The sequence below is a fragment of the Elephas maximus genome, chromosome 23, assembly GCF_024166365.1.
Source record: "Elephas maximus indicus isolate mEleMax1 chromosome 23, mEleMax1 primary haplotype, whole genome shotgun sequence".
Taxonomy (NCBI): Eukaryota; Metazoa; Chordata; class Mammalia; order Proboscidea; family Elephantidae; genus Elephas; species Elephas maximus.
Window position 1 is genome coordinate 13,435,429 of NC_064841.1, and position 21,180 is coordinate 13,456,608.

Genomic DNA, 21,180 nt, shown 5'->3' on the forward strand with positions numbered 1-21,180 from the left:
TAGTCTAATTTTGTGGGAGATGCAATAATGTTTACCATTTACATCCAAGAACATTCTAATTTTGTTGAAGAACACTGCAAGGTAAAGAAACAGGAAAGTGTAAACATGGTGAAATAAAACAAAGGTTTTAACCTCCTCTTTGGACGATTATCGTAGTAATGGAGAAAAAAATTACCATACCAACTGACAACAGAACATTTAATTTAACAAAGATGTATTCAGTGTATGGTCAGTTATTTTTTAGTTTTAAGAATACAATTTAAAATATTTTTGGATCTCAGTATAATTAAAACGAGGTGAAAATCAGGAAAATGCAGTAAACAGTATGCCTTTGGCCACAGTGTATGTACTACTTTCCGTTTAATTGGCACTCATTTGTTGACTATTCAAGAATTCTAGTAAAAGATGACGCAAGACATGCAGTTGCTCATTTCAGAAATATTTATTCATCTAACCATGTGCCAACCACTGTACTAAGAACTGGGGTTATAAAGGGGCCAACCCTGACAATCTTTGTCCCCATGGAACGCAGAGTCTCTTGAGAAGACAGACACATAAACACACAAAGCTGATTGTAACACACTATGCAAGGATGAAAGGGGGAGACATTGGTGAACTCATGGAAAGAGTATTTAACCCAGTAGAGTGAAAGAAGGGTAGCACGGAGGAGGAGTTAGAATGACTTTGGAAATAAGGCCTGAGCCAAGTCTTACGCAGGATTGTGGTGGTTCATTTTTTGTTGCTGTTGTTTTGTTCTTTTTTAAAATTGTGCCTTAAGTGAAAGTTTACAGTTCAAGTTAGTTTCTCATACAAAAATTTATACACACATTGTTATGTGAACTTTGTTGCTCCCCCTGTAGTGTGACAGCACACTCCTCTTTCCACCCTCGATTTCCTGTGTCCATTCAACCAGCTCCTGTCCTTTTCTGCCTTCTCATCTTGCCTCTGGACAGGAGCTGCCCATTTAGTCTCATGTATCTACTTGAGCTAAGAAGCGCACTCTTCACAAGTATCATTTCGTGTCTTATGTTCCTATTCCAGTCTAATCTTTGTCTGAAGAGTTGGCTTCCGGTGTGGTTTTAGTTTTGGGCTAACAGAGAGTCTGGAGGCCATGTCTTCCAGGGTCCCTCCAGTCTCAGTCAGATCCTTAAGTCTGGTCTTTTTACTAGAACTTGAGTTCTGCACCCCACTTTTCTCCTGCTCCATCAGGGACTCTCTGTTGTGTTCCCTGTCAGGGCGATCATTGGTGGTAGCTGGGGACCATCTAGTTCTTCTGGCCTTAGGCTGATTTATGTGGCCCTTTCTGTCTCTTGGAAACCCTGGTGGCATAGTGGTTAAGAGCTACAGTTGCTAACCAAAAGGTTGGCAGTTGGAATCCATCAGGAGCTCCTTGGAAACTCTATGGGGTAGTTCTACTCTGTCCTACAGGGTCGCTATGCATCGGAATCGACTTGATGGCAATGGTTTTTTTTGTTTTTTTCTGTCTCTTGGGCTAATATTTTCCTGGTGTCTTTGGTGTTCTTCATTCTCCTTTGGTCCAGGTAGGTTGGGACCAATTGATGCATCTTAGATGGCCATGTGCTAGCTTTTAAGACCCCAGGTGCCACTCACCAAAGTGGGATGCAGAACATTTTCTTAATAAATTTTGTTATGCCAGTTGACCTAGATGTTCCCTGAAACCATAGTCCCCAGACCCCTGCCCCTGCCACTCTGTCCCTTGAAGTGTTTGGTTGTATTCAGGAAACTTATTAGCTTTTGGTTTAGTCCAGTTGTGCTGACTTTCCCTGTATTGTGTGTTGTCCTTCCCTTCACCAAAGATAAGCTGGACGATGAATAAGGATGACCAAAGAAGCATTGATACCTTTGAATTTTGGTGTTGGCGAAGAATATTGAATATACCATGGACTGCCAAAAGAACGAACAAATCTGTCTTAGAAGAAGTACAGCCAGAATGCTCCTTAGAGGCAAGGATGGTGAGACTGTGTCTTACATACTTTGGAAATGTTGTCAGGAGGGATCAGTCCCTGGAGAAGGACATCATGCTTGGCAGAGGACAGGGTCAGCAGAAAAGAGGAAGACCCTCAACAAGGTGGGTTGACACAGTGGCTGCAACAATGAGCTCAAGCATAACAATGATTGTAAGGATGGCTCAGGACTGGGCAGTGTTTTGTTCTGTTGTGCACAGGGTCGCTATGAGTTGGAACCGACTTGACGGCACCTAACAACAGCAACAACATCTAGTTGAATACCCTTCTCCCTCCCTCCCCACCCTCTTAACCATCAAAGAACATTTTCTTCTGTGTTTAAACCTTTCCTTGAGTTCTTATAATCGTGGTCTCATACAATATTTGTCCTTTTGCAGTATATTCCATTGTGTGAACATACCATAATTTGTTTATCCATTCGTCATTGATGCACTGGGTTGTTTCCATCTTTTTGCTATTGTGAACAGTGCTGCACTGAACATGGGTGTGTACATATCTATTCATATGATGGCTCTTATTTCTCTAGGATATATTCCAAGGAGTGGGATTGTTGGATGGTATGGTAGTTCTATTTCTAGCTTTTTAAGGAAGCGCCAAATCCATTTCCAAAGTGGTTGTACCATTTTATGTTCCCACCAGCAGTGTGTAAGTGTTCCAGTCTCTCCACAACCTCTCCAACATTTATTATTTTGTGTTTTTTGGATTAGTGCTAGCCTTGTTGGGGTGAGATGGTATCTTATTGTAGTTTTGACTTGCATTTCTGTAATGGCTAATGATCGTGAGCATTTCCTCCTGTACCTGTTCGCTGCCTGAATGTCTTCTTTGGTGAAGTGTATGTTTATATCCTTTGCCCATTTTTTAATTGGGTTATTTGTCTTTTTGTGGTTGAGGTTTTTGAGTATCATGTAGATTTTAGAGATTAGACACTGATCTCATTTGTCGTAGCCAAAAAATTTTTCCCAGTCTGTAGGATGTCTTTTTACCCTTTGGATGAAGTCTTTTGATGAGCATAAGTGTTTGATTTTTAGGAGTTCCCAGTTATTTAGTTTCTCTTTTGATGTTTGTGCATTGTTGGTAATGTCTTGTGTTCTGTTTATGCCATGTATTAGGGCTCCTAGTGTTGTCCATATTTTTTCTTCCATGATCTTTATCACTTTAGATTGTGATGATTAATTTTATATGTCATCTCGGCTAGACTATAGTCCTTGGATAGTGCAAATGGTTACATGCACGACTACTAACTGAATTTACCCAGAGGAGCCTCAGAAGGAAAGCCTGGCAATCTACTTCCAAAAATACAGCCTTGAAAACCCTACAGAGCACAGTTCTACTCTATAATACTTGGGGTCACCATGAGTCAGAATCAACTCAATGGCAACTGGCTTGGGTTTGGTTTTAGCTAGACTGTGGTGCTCAGTTGCTTGGTAAAACACTAGCCTAGTTGCTGTTATAAAGTAAGTAAAGCAAACCCATTGCCACTGAGTCAATTTCAACTCAAAGAAACCTTATAGCACAAAGTAGAACTGCCCCATTGGGTTTCCAAGGTTGTAAATCTTTACGGAAATAGACTGCCACATCTTCCTCTTGCAGAGTGGCTGGGGAATTCAAACCATTGACCTTTGGATTTGAACTGCTGATGTTTGGTTTAGCAGCCAAGTACTTAACCGCTCAGCTACCAGGGCTCCTATAATGATGTTATGTGTTATTAGATAATTTGGCTTCAAGTAAAGCAGTTTACCTTCCATAATTTGGTCTGGCCTCAATCAGTTGAAGGCCTTAAGAGCGAAAAGGAAGCTTATGTTGGGTCTGTTCTGCCTTCAGACTATAAATAGACATTTTGCCAGAACACTGCTACTCTTCACTTATCTCATTGTGAACCTAAGGATCTCTCTCTCTTTCTCTCTCTGTCCGTCCGTCCGTCCGTCCGTCCATCCATCCATCCATCCATTTATCTATATCACTGGTGTTTCTCTAGAGAACCCTAAGACAAGGAGTTACCCAGGTAAATAGGTAAAGGGCAAGGATAGAGTTTGGAATTGAAGAGTATTCCAGAAGGAGGAGATGACATGAACAAAGGAACAGATGTGAAAAATAGCATGGAATATGGAAGCTTGGAAGCAGTTGGGTTCTGGCGAGGCACAGTTCTATTAAGTAATGGAAGAGGAAGAGGCAGAGAGGCAGAGGGGTCATGTATGCTATCCAAAGAGGTTGAGTTTTATTCTGCATGTGTCAGGGAGGCACTGAAGGATTTAGAACAGGGGACTAATATGGTTACAGTTATATTGTGGTTACATACATTTGGCTACATTTTGACTGTGTACAGGATGGAGACCATTTGAAATACCTTATGGATATTTGTTGTTGTAGTTGTTAGGTGCTATTGAGTCGGTTCTGACTCAGCAACCCTATGTACACCAGAACGGAACAGTGCCCAGTCCTTTGCCATCAAGTCCACTTCACTTTCAGCAAGCAAGGTTGTGTCATCTGCATATCACAAGTGGTTAATGAGTCTTCCTCCACTCTTGATGCCTTTTTCTTCACATAGTCCAGCTTCTCAGATTATCTGCTCAGCATACAGAGTAAGTATGGTAAAAGGATACAACCCTGACACACACCCTTCCTGTCTTTAAACCATGTAGTATCCCCTTGTTCTGTTCGAACGACTGCCTCTTGGTCTATGTACAGGTTCCACATGAGCACAATTAAGGGTTCTGGAATTCCCATTTTGCAATGTTATCCATAATTTGTTGTGATCCACACAGCTGAATGCCTTTCTGTAGTCAGTAAAACACAGGTAAATATTTTTTGGTATTCTCTGTTTTTAGCCAAGACCCATCTGACATCAGCAATGATATCCCTTGTTCCAACTCCTTTTCTGAATCTAGCTTGGGCTCCTAAATTTCCAATTTTTCCTTTAATCTTCCATCTTTGTGTCATCATTGCCTAGTGGATACTTTTCTGTTTTTAACATAGTTTTTTCTCTCAGAGCACCTGTCTCCACTATCATTTCTTCCCAGATAAGAATTGGAGGATCTCCCCACAACTGTTTTCTTCTCCTTTCCAACACTGACTAAAGGATGCTACAGTTTTCCCCACACTCCTTCCTCCAGAGATCACTGTCGACAGTTGCTTCCTGAATACAGTCAGTTTTCCCAGGTGTTCATGAAAGTGATGTTTTTGGCATCTCTATCTCTGCTTTGAGTGGGAAATATGTAAGTCTCCTCTGTAGGAAAGTGGACACCAGGAATTCATGAGTTTTTTTTTTTTCCTTATTCTTTGATAAGCCTTTCAGTCATCACTTTCATTTTCCTTCTGGCACATGCTCCAGTTTCTTGACAGACACTTCCTGGCTCCTTCTCTCTTAACTCCATCTTGCTCTTTCATGAGCTGAAATTTCTCTTTTGGTGCCATTTTAACGTCTCTGAAACTTTATGGGTTTCTACAAATCTTGCATTTGTTCATTTTCCAAAAGATAGAGAACATATTGCTAGACAGTGGACAATTGTTTCTTTCTGTATTTTTTTTTTTTAAGGTGGGCAGCTACACTATTTCCAAACAGCCTTGGAGAGTAACATATCCAAAGTTCATAGACAAGGCAGGTTTTATTGTGCTCTCTCACTGGGGAAACGTGTTGTTTTCTAAAATTTGGCAGAAACTGTGGATTCTATGACTTAGAAATGATAGCCAGGTAATCTGAACAAGTAAAGCAAAGAATTAACCAAAGCAGCCGACTGGAAAGACACAAAAGAGAAGTGTTGTTTCCAGTGTTACTAAAAAAAAAAAAATGTTCTAGTAGCTATTCAAGTGTGAAATATTTAGCAAATATTCACAAATTGCCAGTTGTGCCACAATGGTACTAGTCTCTGGAAATAACAGAAGTAGAAAAGCTGTCCTCATAGAAATTGCAGTCTTATCTCATTTAATCCTTACAATGATTCTTTGAAATAGGACGGTTGGCTTTATTGTGCCAGTAACCAATAAGAAAAGAGATTCAGTGGTTTGTGCAAGGTCAAACTGGATCTTAAATCTCCACGTTCTGTTTTCAGTTTTTTAAATATATACTGTCACAATTTTACTGTAATAATAATAATAAAAAAACCTTTTGATGACCAAGGCATTAACTGAAGTTTAAACCAAGAAAGAAAAAGAGTTTTAAATGCGGCCATTCACTTTCTGTTCTTTTTAGTTTGGAAAACCTGTAGTTTGGATGAATATAACTTGGTTGCGTACATTTAGCAAACTCTTCCCCAAGCAAAGTACCCCGAACATTTTAGGTAAGATTTCTCCTCCTTGCTTCCTACTTAGATTCGTTCCTTTATTTTGTAAATAATCTAGTGCCAGATATGTCTCATGTGCTGTGTTTGGGCTTTGCTCAAATGTATTCCAAGATATTGAAAGGGCCAGTAGACTTTCTGGAGTCCAATTGGACAGTCTTTCCACTAAGTCCTTCTGCCCCTGTTTTTGCCTCTTGGTCAGTCTGACAGGTTTACTCCATCCTCAGTTGAATGTCATGAGGTCTGGTGTTCTACCTTTATAAAGCTGTAGTGCTCCTATCCCATGGCATTGTTCAGCCTGCTTCTCATGTACTAGGCATTCTCCATTCTTTGTCCAGTATAGGTATATATTATCTCCCTTCCACTCTAAAATCATATCCCACCCACACCATACCTCTTTCTTACCCTCTAATGAACATATGAATGGACCAACTGAATTGGGACTTAATTTCATGAAATTAAGTTCCACGTTTACATTTTTATGAACTGCATTACTCTTACCTTTTTCCAAGATCCTTAAGGAAGAGATTCAGTTTCCTGTCAGAATGCTATCTAAGCACCTAGAACGTTGCTATGGGCCCTGAGGTCACTTAAAAACAATATGCTGCTGGAGAGCTTCAGCGTCGTTCAGGCTACCCTGCCTCCCAGAACCAAAGTGTGGCAAGACCTGGATGCTCTTGAGAAATGGAGGGCAATGATAACCACATTTCTTTGGTGTTTTTCTTTCACAGCACAAGGGATTCTTTTGGTTTGTAGTTGTGATCTATTTACCCATTCTCTGCAGCTTGGTGGAGGTTGGAGAGGTGATATTAGAGAAAGTAATGGAACTGCAACCTGACAGAGATAGTGAAAGCCTTTGGGAATGGTAAGATTCGGTGGGAAGAAGGTTGTGGTATGTGGGAGCAGGGGGAGGCAGTAATAACTGCATCACTAGAGTTATAAAGAGAACGGCAACTGCGGACCAATCCCACGGTGTTTTTTATCCAGATCTTGACATGCATAATGCACGGATCACATGCTTCTGAATCATGTTTGTTTTGCTTTGATTTCACAGATTGGAAAACCAATTTTGTTAAGTGCTGTCTTTCAAATGAAAGCACTTTTTTTACTATTCATCCCTTATTTTGATGCCCGCAAAAGCCAAACATATGATTCAGAGGATCCACTTTGAATATAGCTGTTGGGTGAAGTAACAGTAGAATAGTGCTTTGATGTGCTTCCAGCTTCTTTGTTCCATTTGAGCTGTAAAGGCTGAATGTGTTAATTTCCCTGGTTATGAACACTGGCTGATATTCTTAGCTGTATACATTCACCTCTGAACCTTTTACGACTTTGTTCGTTTTCTAGTTCTAGATTCTTCCTTATTGCAAAACGCCCTGCCTACTTAATTGAAGCTATTGCCAAATTTTTAATTGCATCATGTTCCCTACTACATGTAATGATAACATTACTGAACGTATATATGTGTGTATTAGTTTCCCCATAAAGATTACAGCCTAGGAAACCCTGTGGGGCAGTTCTGTTCTGTCATATAGGGTCGCTCTGAGTAGGCATCTACTTGATGGCACACAAAAATAAACATTAGTTTCCTAGGGCTGCCAAGAAATACCACAAACTGGGTCACTTATAAGGAAATTGTTGCCTCCCAGTTCAGCAGTCTGGAATTCCGAAGCAGGGTGTTTGGCTATTCTGGTTCCTTCTGAGGCTTTGAGAGAGAATCTATACTATGTGGAGCTTCTCTCCCAGCTTCTGGTAGTTCCAGGTATTTTTTGACTTGCAGCTGCAGTATCATGTGGAATCCTTCCTCTGTCTCCCTGTCTCTGTGTATCTTCTCTTTTGTAAGGACACCAGTCATACAGGATTGAGACCCACCCTACTCCGGTACAACCTCACATCAGCCTACCCAATAACATCTTCAAAGACCTATTTCCAAGCAGGTCATATTCATAGGTATCAGGGTTAGGACTTTTGCATATATTTGGAAGACTCAACTCGATCTGTAACAAAGTAGAATATATATTGAGTATAAAATAGCACATATTCAGACCCAATTTAAAATCTAACTATATACAGCATAATAACAAAAGCAGTCTGTAGAATGAAATACCATTTGGAGAATGTCTATGCTGACAGTTTGCTCTACAGGTGAATGAAACAAGACTAGGATGGGACTACCAGGAAGTAGCTGCTTGGAGAAACCTAAAAGAAGTGTTGGAATCTAAACGGAAGGAGTCCATGAAATGCGTTACAAAGTGGTGAAAATGTAGATCACACCTTGTAATGAAATACAAAGGAGCCCTGGTGGCCCAACTGTTAAGAGCTCAGCTGCTAACCAAAAGGTTGGCACTTTAAACCTACCTGGTGGCTGTACATGAAAGACCTAGTGACCTGCTTCCTTAAAGACTACCACCAAGAAAACCCTACAGGGCAGTTCTACTATTAGTTGAGAATCTACTCAAGCACACCCAACAACAAAAAACAGTGAAATACACCAGTATTTGCTTTTGCAGACATATTCCTGATAACTTTTTTTTTTTTTTAAATGCGGTTATGGTCTAGTTGAAATATCAGAACCAAATAAGCAGAATAAGTGATTGACTATGCTATCCAAGTTTTAAACTATCCAAACTGTATGTTTTTTCTAATATGATTCCAAAGAAGATTTTCTGGTTCAAGAAATTAAAGAAGAAAATAAAAGAATAAAAATTATGAAAAATTGAAAAATGTTTTGACAAGTTTCTTCAGGCTAGATTTTCTTTTACAAAATAGTTCAGAAAATAAGATAGTAAGTGATTTAAAATCAATTTCTACCCATGGTCCCTAAAGAGTGCCGAGAAATACTTGAAAGTCATTAGTTTGAAGAAATGCCAACATTTTAGTTTGCCCTGGGTAATTTTGGGGGTGCCTTCATTTCTGAAAGCTAGTAGAGGTATGGAGCCCTGGTGGTGCAGCGGTTAAGAGCTTGGCTCTGCCCAAAAGGTTGGCAGTTCAAATCCACCAGCCACTCCTTGGGAACCCTATGGGACAGTTCTTCTCTGTCCTGCAGGGTCACTATGAGTTGGAATCAACTCGACAGCAACAGGTTTATTGTGTATGAAGTTCCTGGGTGGTGGATATGGTTAAGCACTTGGCTACTAACCTAAAGGTTGGTGGTTCAAATCCACCCTGAAGAACATTGGAAGAAAGGCCTGGAATCTGCTTCTGAAAAATCAGCTATTGAAAACCCTATGGAGCATAGATCTACACGGAAACAGATAGAGTAACCATGAGTTGGAATTGACTCAACAGCGACTGGTTAATTGTGTGCATAGATGAATGAATGAATGAATGAATGATGAATTAAATTATAAACCAATATAGCTGTATTTCATTCCGCTACCATAAGCCTATTCTACAAATATATCCACACAGTTGATAAAAGATACATGTACATAGAAATTCATTTCAGTACTGAGCTTTTAAAGGAAGTATAAGTTTAATTTAAAACATTTAATATATATCATAATAAATGAAGAATTTCTTTTATAAGGATCAAAACAAAGCTGGTTAAATATGTCCCTAACACCCAGTTTTTCCTAACTGCTGAACCACTCCATCATCTCTGGCATCAACCACTCCCCCATCCTCTTTGGGTTCAATAATTCACTGCGACGTCTCCCAGAACTCATAGACCATACTTATAGTTAAGTGGTTTATTAGGGAAGTAACCAGGTACAGCTCCAGATTGGGATCAACTTGGGACAGGAACAACTCAGGATGGAGTTCCTTGATCAGGACAGCTTTTTCTAACCCTCTGCCATTGGGGCCTACTGAGGGCCTTCTCGGGCAAGTGTTACAACTCTTAGCTCCGTGGGTCAGTGAATCCCACCACGGCTGTCTCCTGGCGGTCTCCTAGTTCCTGCCTTGTTGGCTGCTATCGCTCTTGCTGCTCTCTTGCTGTCTTCCATGTTACAGCTCCTCTCTCTCTCTCTCCGTGTCTGCTTTTAAGTCTAGTGGGATAGCAAAACTGACCAATCCCCTTGTTAGGGTTCCGCACAGCTTATTTGCATGGTCCTGCCACCACAAGGGTGACATGCACCCTATTTATATTATTAGCAAGCTATCCAATTCCCTTGTTAGGCCACAAGCACCCAATTTGCATATCCCCACCCAGTCACTTGTTGGGAGTTACAAAAATATGAATAACCCAAAAAACCCACTGCCATCGAGTGGATTCCGACTCATAGCGACCCTATAGAACAGAGAACTGCCCCATAGAGTTTCCAAGGAGCACCTGGTGGATTTGAACTGCTGACCTCTTGGTTAGCAGCCATAGCACTTAAACACTACGCCACCACAGAAGGGCCATATTAAGTAATTCGTTGCACCACACATAAACAACACAAGCATCAATAAGTCTGAAGCTGACCCAAGTTGAAACACTGTTAAATAAAAAGTTAATAATTAGCATGTAAACATATCTCAAAGAGTGGACAGAAAAGTTACTTAAAATTTTCTATGAAAAAGAAAAGGCGTTTTGGTGGTGCAGTGGTTAAGTGCTCAGCTGTGAACTGAAAGGTCGGTGGTTTGAGCCCACCAGCCACTGGCTTCACAGGAGAAAGACGTGGCAGTCTGCTTCTGTAAAGATTTACAGCCTTGGAAACCTTATGGGACAGTTCTACTCTGTCCTGTAGGGTCGCTATGTGTCTGAATCGACTTGAGGGCAATGAATTTGGAACTGTGTTTGGTGAAAGGAAAAAGAATGAAAGGTAATAAAAATAAATTGCAAGGAACAGAACACACTTTTGTTTCAGGATTATTATAATCTCCCTTTCTACACTGAATCGAGTACTATAACATTCAGAACCAAGAATATGAAAATAGCCCTTTGATTCAAGACAGACTTTGTTTCAGATTTCAGTACCACTGCTTACAACCAGTGAGGAACTGGTCAAGTTAGGTTAACCTAAGTCACAGTTTTCTCATTCCTTCCCTCTTTATTCCTGCCACATCCCAGTTAGGCCACTGTTCGAGCCTTCCATTTTTTTCTTCAAGCTCATATAATCATATATAAGCATTTCTATTGTATGCATACATACATAGATGTTGTATATATCCATATATATGTGTACAACATATATGAGGACACACACACACATATAAATATACACATACATATACACGGGAGCCTTGGTGGTGCAGTGGTTAAGTGGTACGTCTGCTAACCAAAAGGTTGGCAGTTTGAATCCACCAGCTGCTCCTTGGAAACCCTGTGGAAGAGTTCTACTCTGTCCTGTGAGGATTTTTTTCCATAACATTTCACCCATCATCTTTTTTAAATGTAATATTCCTTCCAGAATACTTTAAGGCCTCCCCCCCTTTTTTTTTAAATCTCATGTCTATTTCTTCCTCCTTGATGTTATATTTAAATCATTTTGATTGGAGTTTCATGTGCTCCCTAAATAGCTTAGTCACTCTTTTACATTCTTTATTCTCATGGTCTTGGAGTTATAACTCACTTTCCATTCCATGTATCAAAGACAATTTGATCCAGATAGTATAAATAAGTTCAAGTTATAAAAGTAAATTACGACCATGGCAAAAAATAACATTAAAATATCTTTTCAAAACTACCGTTGGTTACCTTTTCAACATCACAGAATGGGAAGGGATCCAGGAAAACAGAAAAAGGCAAACTGTGTCCCCAAAACAATATGGACTTGTAGAAATGAGACATATGCAGGCACACACCCATGCCCACCAGGGTCAATCTCAGGGAAGTGTGATTTAATTTTAAAAATAATACTATGTGAGTGTTTGGCAGAAGGAGTGGTGAATAACCTTAACAATTATGTGTTTTCCAATATGAAATCTCATAAAATGTACATGTTTTCCTTTCCTGACTGATACAGTAGATAAATCTGGGGAACACAATCATGAACATTGTTTTTAACACAGATTTAACAGAAATTACCATTTTCATTACTGTGGGCAAGAAAGAAAAATGTGGATTATATAACAGGATAGTCTAGGTGGATTTTCAGCTCTTGAACAATTACAGAAAGTATTGATGATTGAATTCCAATCATCATGGAGGTTAGTCGGTAGTAGTGATGTATTTGGACTTTTTATTTGGCCCAACATGTATATCACTGACATGAATGTAGACGTAAATAAAGCAGGATTATCAAATTTCACATGACAAAATCAAGAAAAAAGTTAATACGATGGGTTAGCTAGAATACAGATTTAAAATAACCTTAATAGGTGACATCACATCTTGGCCACAAGGCTGAAAAGTTAAATTGGCCTAATGAAGATGAAATTATACAAGCACAATGTGAATGCCTGTTTCTAAGATAAAAAATTAGTTGTCCATGCAGACACCATACCTGTAGCTTTAAGGAGCTGGTTCTCCCAAACATGGCTATCCAGATTGTGCTTCCAAATTGCCATTAATTAAATGAGTTCCTGGGCAAGATCTCCCTAAATTAACCCTAAGTCATCAGACAAAGTTGTAAAGATAGCAGAAATCTTCCATTATAGGTGGACTAAACCAAAAAAAAAAAAAAAAAACCAAACCCACTGCCGTCGAGTTGATTCCAACTCATAGCGACCCGAGAGGACAGAGTAGAACTGCCCCATAGAGTTTCCAAGGAGTGCCTGGCGGATTTGAACTGCTGGCTTCTTGGTTAGCAGCTGCAGCACTTAACCACTGTGCCACCAGGGCTTCCATAGGTGGACTAGAGAGAAACAATTTGGTTATCAAGGTTCCTGCCTTTGCTCAGTTTTCCTTTGTAATGTGCCAGAGAAGTCCCTTTGCACATCATAACAGCATTTGCGCCAAGTCCATCCATGAGGAGGAATCTGATAATGGAAAACTTTACCCTGAAAGACACTGTTGGTGGCATCCTGTGCATATCTAATGCTGCACACGTACAGAAATGCTCCCCATTGTCCAAATACTTTTCTAACACTGGTCAGAAGGCAATCTTATCATCTTGGTCTAGGTCAAAAATATATGAACATTGTGGAAGATGTGGAGTGTTTTAACTCCAAAAATTCCGAGGGCAGCATGGAGGATTAGCACTGAAAATTGGGGAAAATTTGCCTTATATTGGTTCCTTCTTTTGGCAGTCCATGGTATATGTGATATTCTTCCCCTACCCCATAATTCAGAGGTGTCAATTCTTTTTCTGTCTTCTTGATTCATTGTTCAGATTTTGTATGGATATGAGGCAACTGAAAACACCGTGGCTTGGGTCAGGTGCACCTTAGTCATCAAGGCGACATCTTTGCTTCTTGACACTTTAAAGAGATCTTTTACAGCAGATTTGCCCAATGCAATGCGTCCTTTCATTTCTCAATGGTAGCTTCCATGGGCACTGATTGTGAATCCAAGTAAAATGAAATCCTTGACAACTTCAATCTTTTCTCCATTTATCATGATGTTGCTTATTAGTCCAGTTGTGAGGATTTTTGTTTTTTTTATGTTGAGGTATAATCCATACTGAAGGCTGTGGTCTTTGATCTTCATCAGTAACTGCCTCAAATCTTCTTCACTTTCAGCAAGCAAGGTTGTGTCATCTGCACAACGCAGGTTGTTAATGAGTCTTCCTCCAATCCTGATGCCCTGTTCTTCTTCATATAGTTCAACTTCTCGGATTATTTGCTCAGCATACACATCACATAGGTATGGTGAAAGGATACAACCCTGATGCACACTTTTTCTGACTTTAAACCATGCAGTATTGCCTTGTTCTGTTCGAATGACTGCCTCTTGATCTATGTACAGGTTCGACATGAGAACAATTAAGTGTTTTGGAATCCCTGTTCTTCGAAATGTGTTTTATACACACACACACACACACACACACAAACCCCCAAAAAACCAAACCAATTGCCATTGAGTGTAGATTCTGACTCATAGCGACCGCATAGGACAGAGTAGAACTGCCCCATAAGGCGTCCAAGGAGCAGCTAGTGGATTTGGGCTGCTGACCTTTTGGTTATAACAATAATAAAAAAAAATTGCATAGTACAAAAAGTAGTGAATTTGTCATCTCCTAAAGTATTGCAATTGGAACATCACGAGGAATTTTAGATCTGGATTTGAATTGCTGCTTTTCCATTCAAAGTTGTGATATGGGGCATAAAGCATATTTGCTTATCCCCAAAGCAATACCTTTCAAAAGGCATGTATTGCTCTTGAATTTTTGGCTACTTTCATGTGGCTGTTGTGGATGATTGCATTCATAAGCTCAACGTCTTGTCCCCTAAGTGAATATTTTATAAGGATCAGCACAGACCTGGTTCCTGTGAGGCAGAGGTTAAAGATGTCCCAAATGCCCAACTTTTCCAAATTGCTGTATTACTCCATCATCTCCAACATCAACTACTCCTTCTCCCCTCAGTGCCCTCCCTCTGGTCTTTGGGCTCCGTAATTCACTGCATCTTCTCACAAAACTCTTAAAATCATATCAAGGAAATGGCTTCTGTGGCTGTGGTGGCTGGCCAGTCCCAAATCCATGGGTCAGGCGTAGGCTTTTCCTGACTCACATGGCCACAGGGGCCGATGAACTCAAACTGGCAGGCCAGATGACAGGTTGTTGGCTCACAAGGCTGTGGAAGCTGGAGAATCAGGTCAGATGATCAGTTGCTGGCCCGCAGTGCTATGGAAGCTGGTTAATCCAGAATCAGCAAGTCAGATGGCAGGCTGCTGGCGCAAGTCCCAAGAAGTGGAGATCAGACAATGACAAGCCAGACACAGGATCCAGATGGGGAGAGAAAGCCCGGCCAGAGCACCCACATATATACACTGGATGTAGGCCTCAGCCCAGCGAAGAGCATGGCTTGAGTAAGGGTTGGACTTGAGTCATGCTTTCCTGCAAGGCTATGACTCAAGATCCACCCCACACTAATCCTGCCTCATTAACATTTAGAGGTTAGGATTTACAGCACATAAAATGAAAGATAATTACATCAGATCACAAAACAGAGGACAGCCACACAACACTGGGAATCATAGTCTAGCCAAGCCAATGCACAACACCAACCACCACACCATCTTGGGGGTTCCTTACACTTTATATGCATGGTCCCAACCAATCACTGTGTGGGAGTCACAAAGACTATGGCTAGGAGGACCATATTAAGTAATTCACTGCGCCACAACCCTCTCATGAATTTAAACAAAGCAAATATTATTATATGTTCTGTAGCTTGGCTCCTGTTTCTTTGTTTTGGAGCCCTGGTGGCACAGTGGTTAAGAGCTTGGCTGCTAACCAAAGGGTCGGCAGTTTGAATCCACCAGCCACTCTTTGGAAACCCTATGGGGCAGTTCTACTCTGTCCTATAGGGTGGCCATGAGTTGGAATCCACTTGATGGCAATAGGTTTGGTTTTTTGGTTTTCTTTGTTTTATGCTTTTAATACACCATTATTTCTGTATTTGAAAAATGTCTTGTGCAATCTCTACTGAGAAATGCAACATGAAGTTTTAAAATTCATTCTCACACACATACTGACAAACAGCATGGACATGGAAAATTCCAGAACTTCACTCCCATATGCTTCCCCCTATCCAAACATCTCCCATAGTAGAACACAGCCAAGTTTTCCTCAGAGCTTAAACTAATTTACTTCAGTGCACTTCGACTTATTTATAAAGTCAGGGGACATTTGGGTTCTCCCACTGCCGGACAGGGTTTTGTGCTTTTCCCCATGAACCACCACAGATGTGAATCTCATTAGTTTGAAAGAAGTTAATTGTGCCTACCAATGGTAATTAAGGCACTGCATTTTTCTTTCTGTGTCAGAAAACATAGGCAACCTCGCTCTCCCTCCTGTCTTTCTTGGCATTCTGTCCTTGCCCACTCCAAGATCAAATTGGCCTCCAACACTGTGGAAAAGAAAACGGAATGCCTGGGCCCTGCGCCACAGTGTTTGCAGCCAGCATTGCATTGCCAAGGCCAATTCTGTTCAAGGCCAATTGCCAAGGGTCTGGGGCTGGGAGCAAACGCAAATTAAAAAGGATCTTGTGAAAGAGTGGTTTCTTTCTTTCTTTTTTTTTTCTTCCCTGTTAAGCAATCCCTCTTTTAGCAAAGTTCATTTTCACAGGCAGAACATGCCTGTCCTCATTAGAGGGAAGCATGGACTTGCTCTTACCTTTTCCTTTTACCTCATACTAGAGCCCTGACGCGTTTTGTTTTTTTATGCCCCCTCGCCCCGCCCCGCCATCACCACCTTTTTTTAATCTTTATTTTTAAGCCGCCTACAGCGGTGTCCCACCCCTTCCTGGACAACCCACCCGCAGGCTTGCCGATTTCCAAGCGCAGCCTGGGCGGGTCCGAGGCCTGAGCGGTAGCAAGCGCCCTGGGGCGAGTGTCTGAGCGAGCAGGTATCGCACCCCTGATCCCCGCCCCTCTGCACCCCTTCACCTTCTTGTTTTGTTCTTAATGTGAAAATCTTTCTCTTCTTCCTCCCCTGCCCCGTCTCCTCTTTTCGCTTTTCTCCGCGGGTAGAATTAGACCCCGGGCCTGGCGTCGCCGTGTCCCGCGGACTAGGGGTGGCGGTGAGGGGCCCGGGTGGCACGGGCGCCGAGGCAGTGGGTCTGGGGGCGCCGGAAGGAGCTGAGGCCGCGGAGCCGGAGCCGCGAGGGTCGCCGGCGTCGTGGCCTGCAGTCCCCGCTCCCTGGCGTATCCTCAGGTGGTTGCAGAAGTTTCGGGGCGCTCGGCGCGCGTGCGCAGTGGAGACACTGCAGGGTTTGGAGGGAGCTGTTTCCAACCCGGTTAGTGGTGGACAAGCTGCCAAAGGATTGGCCCCTTAACGTTCCCAGCGGCGGCCTGGGATGAAGACTTGCGGCTGGGGACGTACTCTGCCTCCCGGCGAGGTGGCTGCCTCTACCCGCTTGCCCGGCCCCTTTTCTAGGGTCTTCTCTGTGCAGATGGCCCGGGGCGCTGGGGCACCCTCTGCACGAGGCTAGAGACCCCTCTGCCATACTCGTCCTGACAGGTCCCGCCTGACGTGGCTCCGCTTGTGCCTCACAGGCACTTTCTCTGTGCAGCTCCCCGGAACTCTGCAGAGCAAGTCACAGGTAAAACACAGCTTTACAATAACTGCGTTACAGCCGTTAAGGGGGACGGGGCGATATGATTAATTGGCAAACTGGAGACGTGGAATTTGGGGTTTTGTTGCATTGCTGCTGTAAAATAAAATAACCTTTATATTTAACGATGTAGATTTTTCTTTCATTAATATCCCAGACATGTTTACCTTCACAAGTTGAGTTCAACTTATAATTTTATATCACATATTTAAAATAGGTGCCACCAAAACAAGTACAAAGGAAGATAATATGCACTAAGGTTGGTTTCCGCCTAGTTAGCAGGATGTAGATTCACTACTTGAAATCGCGTGCTCCTGGTAGCGCAGTGGTTAAGAGCTACCGTGGCTGCTAACCAAAAGGTCGGCAGTTCAAATACACGGGCTGCACCTTGGAAACCCCAGGGTGCAGTTCAGCTCAGTTCTGTAGGGTTGCTGTGAGTCAGAATCCACTCAGTGGCAACGGGTTTGGGTTTTTTGTTTTGTGATAATGGATAGTGGTGGTGCTGTGTCAGCAGTGTTTCAGCCCTGGGCTGCTAACCAAAATGCACTCCTGGACAAAGATGTGGCAGTCTGCTTCCCTAAAGATTACAACCTTGGAAACCCTACGGGCAATTCTACTCTGTCCTATAGGGCTGCTATGGGTCAGAATCAACTCCAGGGCAATGGGCTTGGTATTTTGGTTATAATGGGTAACTCCTGTCCATCAGTCCAGCCTTCTACCTACCTACCTACTTACCTATCTGGCATCATGCTTAATAGTGAAATTCCTAGTATCATTTCCATTTAATTTGGAAAAGAAAATAATGCTCACCATCACACTGTGTAACAATGTCAGGAATTCTATCAGCCAGTGAACTTCCCAGCGAATTATCTGCTGGAGACAATTTAGAAGCGATTAGAAAAAATAAGGGAATTTAGCAAAGTGGTCTGTCGTATTTAATCTTAAATTACAGAAATCAGTTGATGTTCTTTACATAAACTGGAAAGAGAGCAGAATATCCCATTAAATTTGTCAAGAAATAACACAAAATTGAAAGACTTATTTAAAAAGAGGAAATACAACTCTGCTAAGGGGAAAGTACTCATAGGGACATGTGTGAAATCACGTTAAATGTATATAAGCAGGTGTGGATGATAATACAATAAAAATACATTTTTTTTCAAACTGAAGGTATTTCTTTCTAAAAGAATCTGTGAACCCTAATTCTACCAGAATTTTTCTTTGTTTGTTTTTGTAACTGGACTATCTAGTTCATGTGGAAGAAAAAACATTTGAGAAGAATGGGGAAGATTGGAATAAAAGTACAACTAGAAGGTGGAGGCTTTGCTAGATAGAAAAACATATTAGAAAAGTATAGTGAATTAAAGAATGGCATAGACTTAGGACCAGACAAATCAATAAAACTTAAAGAGACAGAGATCCAGGAATAAAAGGAAATGTAGCATCTGCAGCAGTCATTTTAAATCAGGGAATTCGGAAAGAAGGAACATTTAACAGCTCATGCTTGGACTGTCAGTTGTTTATTAGGGAAAACTGATATTAAAACAGGAAATATACACCGAACACACAGATGTTGCCTAGACGACTTACTAAATTAAATCTGAATATGTGAAACTTAAAAGTAAGAAAAGAAGACCCGAATGAATATTTACACACACGCAGGTGGGGAAGGCATTTTTAAACATTATACAAAAGCCTAGAACCCATTAAGGATCTAAGTAATTTTGGTAACATTTGTGTGCAAAAAACAAATACGAACAGGGACATGACAGCAAAAGAGCTAATTTTGCTAATACAGCTAAAACCCTCAAAAATGACTGTAAGAATCAACAACCCAGTTTGAGGCTAAAGAGTCCATTCACAGCAAGGAAAATGCAAATTAGAAGCACAGTCAAATTCCCAGATACACATTATCAGAAAAATGCAAATTAAAATAAATCATATTTTTGCCTATTTTACTAATTTTCAAAGTTTCCTAACACTCAGTGTTGTTGATAATGCGAAGCTGTGCTCCCTCACCCGCGTGGAGCTCAGTGACCAGGTTCCACATCCTTACCCGGAGGTGCTCTGCTCCAGCCAGCCCACCCGGGAAGGTGGTACCAGCCCCGGGCCTTCCTGCTGTAGCCTCGGCCGCTTCCTGATCAAGTGTGACCCGCGTGTCCTCCGCGGCTTTGCCTCAGCCTGTCCCACGCCCGGGAACTTCCTGCGAAGAGAGAGGAAGAGAAGAAGCCCCTGAAGGAGGGTGTTCAGGACCTGCAGGTGAAGTACCACCTCTTCAGCTGGGAGATCTGATAGACGTCTGATAGGGTGCTGATCTTCCTCTAGGGGCCCTGCCAGGCCAAGGCGTCCCCGAACTCTCCCTCAAGCAGGAAGACAAAAGCTCTGCCCCAGCCAGCCTTGGGCTGCTTTCGACTGGATCTGAGGCTGCCCAGCCGCCCCAAGCTGGGCTGGGGGTGGCGGGGAGGGAGAGGGAAGGAGACTCTGAATCCCTGGCCCATGATCAGGAGAGCAGGCCCATTCCCTGAACCTCCAGAGCATCGCAGGAGCAGAAGGGGGTGCCTGGCTAGGGCTGTTCCTCTGCCCCAGGGAGGGCTTTGCCAGGCCAGCATCCGTAAGGGCGGATACCAACGAAAAATCTTGGGAAGTGTTGGAGTGCTACCTCTGTTAGTCTTTGCTTAAGAAGGGGATAGGGTGGGACTAAGGGCTCCTTGGCCTGTAAGTAAACCAAATTCGAATGGGGGAAAAAAAATGAATTGGTAAAATTCAATTTTGCAATGGTAATGCCTGTTTTATAGATATGTACTCACTTATCGGAATTTTTCTGCAAAATATGCTCCCAAGTGAGCAAATAAAAATGTGTTCAAAAATGTTCACAATAGGATTATTTGTAATATTTTAAAAATTCTGTAACCACTGATTGGAATTTGGTTACAGAATTTATGGTACATCAGGTAGAATAATATATAGTTAAAAATATTTAGAAGCTCTGAATGGTCTTACTTGGAAATATGTCCAAACTACATTATAGGTTAAGACAAAAGCAAAAAGAACCAAGAAAGCAAACTAGAACATTTCAATAACTTTTTTGTAAATAATTATAACTATATACAAAAATAGGCATTATAAAAAAAATCTGTTGCCATTGAGTCCATTTTGAATAAGCACCATGTTACTGTTGTCGTTAGGTGCCATTGAGTCAGTTTGGACTCATAGCAAACCTATCTACAACAGAACGAAACACTGCCCAGTCCTGCGCCATCCTCACAATCATTGTTATGCTTGGTCCCATTGTTGCAGCCACTGTGCCAATCCATCTCATTGATGGTCTTCCTCTTTTACGATGACCCTCTACTTTACCAAGCATGATGTCCTTCTCCAGGGGCTGATCTCTCCTGACAACCTATCCAAAGTATGTGAGACATAGTCTTGCCATCCTTGCTTCTAAGGAGCATTCTGGTTGTACTTGCAGGACAGATTTGTTTGTTCTTTTGGCAGCCCATGGTATATTCAATATTCTTCTCCAGCTTCACAGTTCAAAGGTGTCAGTTCTTCTTTGGTCTTTTCTATTTATTGTCCAGCTTTCACATGCACAGGAGGCAATTGAAAACACCATGGCTTGGGTCAGGCGCACCTAAGTCTTCAAGGTGACGTCTTTGCTTTTCAAGACTTTAAGGAGGTCTTTTGCAGCAGATTTGCCCAATGCCTTGCATCTTTTGATTTCTTGACTGCTGTTTCTATGATGTTGCTAATTGGTCCAGTTGTGAGGATTTTTGTTTTCTTGATGTTGAGGTATAATCCATACTGAAGACTGTAGTCTTTGGTCTTCATCACTAAGT

General features: G+C 41.7%; 1 protein-coding gene across 12 annotated transcripts in view; it reads left to right on the forward strand.

The window, feature by feature from the left end:
• The first annotated feature begins 2,032 nt into the window (after positions 1-2,032).
• PLSCR4 (phospholipid scramblase 4) overlaps positions 2,033-21,180 on the forward strand; it is an 82,573-nt gene continuing 63,425 nt past the window's right edge. For 4 of the 12 annotated variants that reach the window (XR_007515126.1, XM_049867750.1, XM_049867743.1 and 1 more), the window contains exons 1-2: positions 16,335-17,332; positions 19,350-19,603. The gene's annotated coding sequence lies outside the window, so the exon portion shown is untranslated. Of the gene's footprint in view, positions 2,090-16,333; positions 17,333-19,330; positions 19,604-21,180 lie in introns of those variants that run through there. The other 8 variants (XM_049867746.1, XM_049867744.1, XM_049867741.1 and 5 more) reach the window with 7 other exon arrangements.